Source organism: Odontesthes bonariensis, chromosome 5 (genome assembly GCF_027942865.1).
Source record: "Odontesthes bonariensis isolate fOdoBon6 chromosome 5, fOdoBon6.hap1, whole genome shotgun sequence".
Taxonomy (NCBI): Eukaryota; Metazoa; Chordata; class Actinopteri; order Atheriniformes; family Atherinopsidae; genus Odontesthes; species Odontesthes bonariensis.
In genome coordinates, this window is record NC_134510.1 from 11,415,821 (window position 1) to 11,425,487 (window position 9,667).

Sequence of the window (9,667 nt, forward strand, 5' to 3'; positions counted from 1 at the left end):
CTGGAGAACCAGGTAGCTCGTCATGTCCACAGCCTCTATTTTCGGCAAATTGTTCCGGTTTTGCGAAAATTCGGACATTTTCATTAAGTATGTGTCACGCCCAATGTATTTCTCAACTAACGCCAAACACCTTTCCCTATGTGCCGGCTCCAAACCACTACAATATTCACTCATCTCCATATTCTCCATGTTGTTGCTATGCTGTAGTCCAGCTTCCTGCCCACCAGCTGAAATTCGTGCGCTCCCGTGATGACGTAACTGAAACCCCCTGTTACAATAGATTTTTTTTTGGTATGAGGCCGGCAAGGGAAAAATTGTCCCGGTGGAAAAATACTTCCCAATCCGCCCCTGGGGACGACTCTAGGGAGCGATCTCTTCACGGAGGTAAATGCGTGCATGGACACACTGGGACTGAAATGGGACAGACTGGCAGGTGTCACAACGGACGGTTGTCCAAATCTTACAGGGAAAAATATGGGACTTTTAAAACGTATGCAAGATAAAGTGACTGAAATCGACACAGATCAGAAATTGGTATTTTTGCATTGTATTATACACCAGCATGTGTTGTGCAAGTCACTGCTAAAAATGAACCATGTTATTGATGTTGTTACTAAAATAGTAAACTTCATCAGGGCACGGGCATTGAATCACAGACAGTTTGTCGCACTTTTGGAGGACCATGAGTCTGAGCATAGTGACATCGGCTACCACACAGCTGTCAGATGGCTCAGCCTGGGCAAAGTGCTAAAAAGAGTTTGGGACCTGAAAACAGAGATTCAAGAGTTTTGTCAGATGAAAGGCAAAGACATCCCAGAGCTCTCAGATGAGAACTGTATGGCAAGATTTTGCATTTGCTGTTGATGTGACTGCACTGATGAATGAACTGAACACCAAACTGCAAGGCAGGGGCCTTTTTGTTCATGAAATGCACACCCTGGTGAAGGCTTTCATGAGAAAGATGCTGTTTCTTTCAAGCCAAGTGGAGAGCAACAATCTCACTCACATGCAAACCCTGAAAGAAGGCACACCATCAGCTGATCACCTCCACAGGTACTCATCCATGTTAGGAGCATTGCATTGTGAGTTTTTAAGGAGATTTGAAGATCTCAGAACAATAGAGGATGAAATGCACATGATTTCCTCTCCCTTTACCTGCAGTGTGGATAATGCACCCAGTGATGTTCAGCTGGAACTCATTGACCTGCAGTCTGATGCAGTACTGGCAGAGCACTTTAAATCAGGATGTCTGCTGGATTTCTACTCTTCTCTCAAGGAGGAGAACTTTCCAAACATGAAGAGACATGCTCAGAAGATGTTGGTTCTCTTTGGCTCTACCTACATATGTGAACAAACATTTTCAATGATGAAGTTTACGAAGTCCAGGTATAGATCATCTCTCACTGACGACCATCTGTCAGCTGTACTTCGCATCTCCACCTCAGACATTCAACCTGACTTCGATGCACTTGTTAAAGGCCTACAGAAAGGTGATTTTTTTAAACAAAACTGAAATAGCAGATCGATGGAATTTTTTTATGGTTTTAAAATAATTTTAGGCCCCTGGATAGTCCTGATAAGGCCCAATAAACTATCACCACATTTGACTCGAATAGCCCGCCATTTGGCAAACCGGAAGTAGCAGACGACAGGTGCGTGACGTCACGAGTGCCAGCTGCTGGAACAACCCCCAACAATCAACATGTCTGATACTAGTAGTTCTAGTAGTGAAGCCAGGAGTTTGCCAGACCTGGACAGCTTCTTCACGGCAAATTTGAGCAGTGGTCAGAAGATTCTCATGCAACAAGTGTCTTGGCTGTTTTTTAACAGGGCTCCTGAGGCAAACAAAAAGTAGGCATAGCATTTTGAAGCAAGAACTCTTCTGAGGTAAAGCGGCCACAATAATCTTTAAACTAGATGATGCAGTGGCAGAATAGCAATACGACATGGTATTGCTAAGCAAGGAGTAAACTTGAGTGGCCTTGCCAGAGAAAATGGATCTCTAGGAGAAGTCTGCAATGTCAGAAGTAGGATTTGAACCCACGCCTCCAGGGGAGACTGGGACCTTAACGCAGCGCCTTAGACCGCTCGGCCATCCTGACTGCTAAAATGAATATTTGACGACACTCTCGGCGGGCCCAGGCATCATTCCAGCGAATATGTGGGTCTGCGTTGTGTTCGTGTTGAAAGGGAATATTGACGAGGCATGCAGCTTCATGGAAGACTCTCCTTCTGAGTGATGGGACTGTGATAGCAATTTTCCTGCACCTTGAAACGGGACACCAAAATCTTATTTCACTCCTTGGCGATAGTTGTCTTTTCGTCTGACGACTGTGTCAGTCACACAGAAATTCCTCTTTAGTATAATGGACAGTATCTCCGCCTGTCACGCGGAAGATCGGGGTTCGATTCCCCGACGGGGAGAAAATGGGCTTTTATCAGCTGCCTGCCACCAAGTGATGATTGTTTTGATACTCTCACCCATCTTCGGCCTAAATGTCAATAGCCCCCTTCAAATAGCCTAACATGAGGCCAGGTTGCTTCGGTCAAAAGCCCTTTCCCGTTTACTATGGTGTTAAGTGCAAACCAAGACCTTATAATCAACAATGTGCTTTTGCTAATGATTCTGTCCTGCCCAAAGCACTGTAGAAGGTTGTGACAACACAGCTAGTTGAGCTGTGGTCAGAAGATTCTCATGGAACAAGTGTCTTGGCTGTTGTTTAACAGGGCTCCTGAGGCAAACAAAAAGTAGGCATAGCATTTGGAAGCAAGAACTGTTCGGAAGTAAGGCGGCCACAATAATCTTTAAACAAGATGATGCAGTGGCAGAATAGCAATACGACATGGTATTGCTAGGCAAGGAGTAAACTTGAGTTGCCTTGCCAGAGAAAATGGTTCTCTAGGAGAAGTCTGCAATGTCAGAAGTGGGATTTGAACCCACGCCTCCAGGGGAGAATGCGACCTTAACGCAGCTCCTTAGACCGCTCAGCCATCCTGACTACTAAAAGGAATGTTTGACGACACTGTCGGCGGGCCCAGGCATCATTCCAGCGAATATGTGGGTCTGCGTTGTGTTCGTGTTGAAGGGGAATATTGACGAGGCATGCAGCTTCATGGAAGACTCTCCTTCTGAGTGATGGGACTGTGATAGCAATTTTCCTGCACCTTGAAACGGGACACCAAAATCTTATTTCACTCCTTGGCGATAGTTGTCTTTTCGTCTGACGACTGTGTCAGTCACACAGAAATTCCTCTTTAGTATAATGGACAGTATCTCCGCCTGTCACGCGGAAGATCGGGGTTCGATTCCCCGACGGGGAGTGCTAGCTCTTTTATCAGCTGCCTGCCACCAAGTGATGATTGTTTTGATACTCTCACCCATCTTCGGCCTAAATGTCAATAGCCCCCTTCAAATAGCCTAACATGAGGCCAGGTTGCTTCGGTCAAAAGCCCTTTCCCGTTTACTATGGTGTTAAGTGCAAACCAAGACCTTATAATCAACAATGTGCTTTTGCTAATGATTCTGTCCTGCCCAAAGCACTGTAGAAGGTTGTGACAACACAGCTAGTTGAGCTGTGGTCAGAAGATTCTCATGGAACAAGTGTCTTGGCTGTTGTTTAACAGGGCTCCTGAGGCAAACAAAAAGTAGGCATAGCATTTGGAAGCAAGAACTCTTCGGAGGTAAAGCGGCCACAATAATCTTTAAACTAGATGATGCATTGGCAGAATAGCAATACGACATGGTATTGCTAGGCAAGGAGTAAACTTGAGTTGCCTTGCCAGTGAAAATGTTTCTCTAGGAGAAGTCTGCAATGTCAGAAGTGGGATTTGAACCCACGCCTCCAGGGGAGACCGCGACCTTAAAGGCGGTAGCATGGTTGCCGCGTCTGTCACGGCGGTGGTGGACCGTGACGTCAAAATGACGTTTCAGGCCTGGCGCTTCCCTTGAACAGACGGCGCAGCGCGTTGTCGTGCACCAGTCGATTTTTGTAACTTGGCGGCGCCGAGCACAACGAACCGGATGGACCGATGTGAGACCAGGCTCAGTGAGGAGGTGCGTTTGTACAGGCAGCTGTACGAAACTGCAGTGAAACAGCACAGGGACCACGTAAACTCCCAAAACTGGTGCACAGAGATGGGCAGAACTTTGGGGAAAGAGGGAGAGTTCTGTAAGAATGTGTGGAAGAAGCTACGGGACAGATACGTGAAGGCAAAGAAGAGGGCAGAGACTCTGTTGATGCCGGGGGCTTCAGACCTTCACCTCTTTTAACTGAATTAAAAAATTAAAATGATCCGAAAACTGCAGCAGTATCATTAATTACAGTATTCTTGCTCTTGACAGCGGCATTGTTTTCTTCTCCACTTTCGTGGTTGTAGAGTAGAGGTAACCTTCACGTAGCAGCGCCACCTCTGTGACGGAGAAAATTGCAACTACTGGCGCGCAACGACTTGCGCCACTATATAGGGTCCTATGGCGGGCACGAACTCGTGACGTCATCAACACCGCTCGCGCGAGCAGACGCAGCAACCATGCTAGAGCCTTAACGCAGCGCCTTAGACCGCTCTGCCATCCTGACTACTAAAAGGAATATTTGACGACACTGTGGGCGGGTCCAGGCATCATTCCAGCGAATATGTGGGTCTGCGTTGTGTTCGTGTTGAAGGGGAATATTGACGAGGCATGCAGCTTCATGGAAGACTCTCCTTCTGAATGATGGGACTGTGGTAGCAATTTTCCTGCACCTTGAAACGGGACACCAAAATCTTATTTCACTCCTTGGCGATAGTTGTCTTTTCGTCTGACGACTGTGTCAGTCACAGAGAAGTTCCTCGTTAGTATAATGGACAGTATCTCCGCCTGTCACGCGGAAGATCGGGGTTCGATTCCCCGACGGGGAGAAAATTGGCTTTTATCAGCTGCCTGCCACCAAGTGATGATTGTTTTGATACTCTCACCCATCTTCGGCCTAAATGTCAATAGCCCCCTTCAAATAGCCTAACATGAGGCCAGGTTGCTTCGGTCAAAAGCTGTTTCCCGTTTACTATGGTGTTAAGTGCAAACCAAGACCTTATAATCAACAATGTGCCTTTTGCTAATGATTCTGTCCTGCCCAAAGCACTGTAGAAGGTTGTGACAACACAGCTTGTTGAGCAGTGGTCAGAAGATTCTCATGCAACAAGTGTCTTGGCTGTTGTTTAACAGGGCTCCTGAGGCAAACAAAAAGTAGGCATAGCATTTGGAAGCAAGAACTGTTCGGAAGTAAAGCGGCCACAATAATCTTTAAACTAGATGATGCAGTGGCACAATAGCAATATGACATGGTATTGCTAAGCAAGGAGTAAACTTGGGTTGCCTTGCCAGTGAAAATAGTTCTCTAGGAGAAGTCTACAATGTCAGAAGTGGGATTTGAACCCACGCCTCCAGGGGAGACTGCGATCTGAACGCAGCGCCTTAGACTGCTCGGCCATCCTGACTACTAAAAGGAATATTTGACGACACTGTCGGCGGGCCCAGGCATCATTCCAGCGAATATGTGGGTCTGCGTTGTGTTCGTGTTGAAGGGGAATATTGACGAGGCATGCAGCTTCATGGAAGACTCTCCTTCTGAGTGATGGGACTGTGATAGCAATTTTCCTGCACCTTGAAACGGGACACCAAAATCTTATTTCACTCCTTGGCGATAGTTGTCTTTTCATCTGACGACTGTGTCAGTCACACAGAAATTCCTCGTTAGTATAATGGACAGTATCTCCGCCTGTCATGCCGAAGATCGGGGTTCGATTCCCCGACGGGGAGAGCTTGGTCTTTTATCAGCTGCCTGCCACCAAGTGATGATTGTTTTGATACTCTCACCCATCTTCGGCCTAAATGTCAATAGCCCCCTTCAAATAGCCTAACATGATGCCAGGTTTCTTCGGTCAAAAGCCCTTTCCCGTTTACTATGGTGTTAAGTGCAAACCAAGACCTTATAATCAACAATGTGCCTTTTGCTAATGATTCTGTCCTGCCCAAAGCACTGTAGAAGGTTGTGACAACACAGCTTGTTGAGCTGTGGTCAGAAGATTCTCATGCAACAAGTGTCTTGGCTGTTTTTTAACAGGGCTCCTGAGGCAAACAAAAAGTAGGCATAGCATTTGGAAGCAAGAACTCTTCTGAGGTAAAGTGGCCACAATAATCTTTAAACAAGATGATGCAGTGGCAGAATAGCAATACGACATGGTATTGCTAAGCAAGGAGTAAACTTGGGTTGCCTTGCCAGTGAAAATGTTTCTCTAGGAGAAGTCTGCAATGTCAGAAGTAGGATTTGAACCCACGCCTCCAGGGGACAATGCGACCTTAACGCAGCGCCTTAGACGGCTCGGCCATCCTGACTACTAAAAGGAATATTTGACGACACTGTCGGCGGGCCCAGGCATCATTCCAGCGAATATGTGGGTCTGCGTTGTGTTCGTGTTGAAGGGGAATATTGACGAGGCATGCAGCTTCATGGAAGACTCTCCTTCTGAGTGATGGGACTGTGATAGCAATTTTCCTGCACCTTGAAACGGGACACCAAAATCTTATTTCACTCCTTGGCGATAGTTGTCTTTTCATCCGACGACTGTGTCAGTCACACAGAAATTCCTCGTTAGTATAATGGACAGTCTCTCCGCCTGTCACGCGGAAGATCGGGGTTCGATTCCCCGACAGGGAGAGCTAGGTCTTTTATCAGCTGCCTGCCACCAAGTGATGATTGTTTTGATACTCTCACCCATCTTCGGCCTAAATGTCAATAGCCCCCTTCAAATAGCCTAACATGAGGCCAGGTTGCTTCGGTCAAAAGCCCTTTCCCGTTTACTATGGTGTTAAGTGCAAACCAAGACCTTAAAATCAACAATGTTCCTTTTGCTAATGATTCTGTCCTGCCCAAAGCACTGTAGAAGGTTGTGACAACACAGCTTGTTGAGCTGTGGTCAGAAGATTCTCATGCAACTAGTGTCTTGGCTGTTGTTTAACAGGGCTCCTGAGGCAAACAAAAAGTAGGCATAGCATTTGGAAGCAAGAACTCTTCGGAGGTAAAGCGGCCACAATACTCTTTAAACAAGATGATGCAGTGGCAGAATAGCAATACGACATGGTATTGCTAAGCAAGGAGTAAACTTGGGTTGCCTTGCCAGTGAAAATAGTTCTCTCGGAGAAGTCTGCAATGTCAGAAGTGGGATTTTAACCCACGCCTTCAGGGGAGACTGCTACCTGAACGCAGCACCTTAGACCGCTCGGCCATCCTGACTACTAAAACGAATATTTGACGACACTGTCGGCGGGCCCAGAAATCATTCCAGTGGGGTACCATGACCTAAACGTGTGGAAAGTTATAAATCATATCTGTCCATTTAGCCTTCTTACACTTGCTCTGACTTAAACTGCTACTGTGTCAATGCTAAATGATGAAAAGGAGTTCTAACTCAAAGGTCACAACAATAAGGATCAAAGGAAATATGTGTCCCTGTATAGGTCGCTCACTGTGTCAGGAGAAACCGAGTCCTTTCAGGCACTAGATCTCAACGAAGAAAAGACTTGAGCCTGAAAAGTTGTCCACAAGACAAAATGTATAAAATATGAAGTATACTATTAATTTAAGATGGCTCTGTCAGAAGTCAGCCATGGTGCCTGAGAACTTTAAGCAATGGACCTGTATTTAATTTGGCCAAAGGTCATTTCTATCCGTGCCCTTGTTTTAGCATGTGCATGTGCATGCCCTTGTTCCTGGATCAGGCTATGGTGTGAGGACGTACGGCCAGCATGCATAGCCTCTGTCCCCAAGCAGGACACCATTGAACTCTCCTGCAGAATAAGAGAAATGTTGGATGGATATACATGTGTTAAGACTTGGCAATTTGATGCAATATGTGCCTTATATGGCTATCTATAATAAAGTATGACGAGCACTTTAAATTCCTTAAGATGACCTCTACACCTGACCTCTCATTACATTACCAAAATTCTGCCTATGCTACACCTTACTTCAAAAGTACACTCCTTCACGTAAGTAAAATTCTTGCACCTTGTGCAAACCTCTGTGCCAGTGAGGATGCTCGGAAGATCCTAGAATCATGAACTGATCCCGGCCATTTAGCCTCAATGTTGGAAATGAAATGACCTCCATCACAGATCATCTGTATGCTCGGAGGATAGGAGTCAATGAGGTTTCACAGGGCATAAATGTAACATTGCTCAGCATTACTCAAAGGGGTTGATGTGGTGTTTTTCAAAATGAGAAATCCAGTTCAGAGTCTATGGACAATTATCCCCAAGTGTACCTGTACATTTAGCATATGGAAAAATGTTCGGTGTACATATTCAGCCTCCACGGGTCCAGCAGGGGCCTGGACAATGTGACAATGTTTAAATCCAGACTGAAAGTTCTATTTAGATGTGCATATGACACCTGAAAGTATTTTATCTGCACTCTTCACTTTTAAATTAATTAATTAATGATTTTTTTTGTTTTTTGGAATGATTTTATTGCCGCCTTGTGATTTTATGTAGCTGTAAAGCACTTTGAATTGCCTTGTGTACGAATTATGCTCTACAAATTGCCTTGCCTTGGATGCGTACATGGGTACAGTGTAGTGCACCGATAACATTGGGGATGCCTGAGGGAGATGATGAACTTAATGCAAATACTTAATTCAGTAGGTTGTTTTACATTATCGGCTACTGTAAATGTGGAGCTGCAGCCTGAAAGGACAGAGGTCCGCCCTCCGACATTCGCAATACTGACACTCTCCCTCTGTTCAAGTCTTAACTCAAAACCCATCCGTTTAACTTTGCTTACCTCCATTTATTGCGCCGTTCTGTGTATTTTTAATATGGTAAGATTTTTTAATTCCTGCGTTTTATCTAATATCTTGTTTGTACAGTCCTTGACTGTTTTGAAAGGAGCTTTCAATAATTTGTATTATTAACATTATTACCTGTCCCCCATTTTTCTGAGTCTGGTCCTACGTGGGTGTAGATCGGATGTTTGTTAGGTATTAATTAGTTTTAATGAATACCATGTTCTCTCTCATTTAATTTCATGTTCAATACGTGTGTATAGTTGCGTTTCTTTAGTTGCACTGGCACCGACTGATTGATTTTTCGAGACAGTGAAAGTGGTGATATGATAACCACAGTTTTTGTTTCGTTTTTTAGACAAGACATGAGTTGCGGGAGCGCAGAATTCTAGGTGAACATTTCTTTCGGGAGTCTGTTCCAGCCGGTCGGACATTTTTTGAGTTGCAGCTAAGCTAAGCTTCAACTTTAGCCTGCCCGGGACCAGGCTAGTTCAGCAGCATAAATTACCATGGTTACTCAGCGGGCGTTCAAATAAGCCACCTTTATGGAACGGAACTCTCGCTAAATTTAGCCAGAAGTAGCGAAATAAGCCAGGCTTTCCGCTAAGCCAGCTTCCAGGAATACCCCCCAGGTGGCTAAAGGATCTCTGGAAAATGGCAACAACCCACTTCAATTGCAATTTAATGAGAAACAAGATGGTATGGTTCAATTCAATCTGTGCTCAGTCATAACATGTGGTTGAAAGAAAAAGGATATGAATTAGGATGAATAAAGAAATAAAATGAACCTATGTTTTTAATATCTGTATGGAAACATGTTATGGTATCATGTGATGTTAGAAACAGC

General features: G+C 45.1%; 1 non-coding gene and 1 pseudogene across 1 annotated transcript; both read left to right on the top strand.

Annotated features, from left to right (window-relative positions):
* The first annotated feature begins 396 nt into the window (after positions 1 to 396).
* Positions 397 to 7,791, top strand: LOC142380555 (general transcription factor II-I repeat domain-containing protein 2B-like; annotated as a pseudogene).
* trnad-guc (transfer RNA aspartic acid (anticodon GUC)) lies at positions 4,828 to 4,899 on the top strand. Its single transcript has one exon. It is a non-coding gene; the product is annotated as a tRNA-Asp (tRNA).
* Positions 7,792 to 9,667: the final 1,876 nt, after the last annotated feature.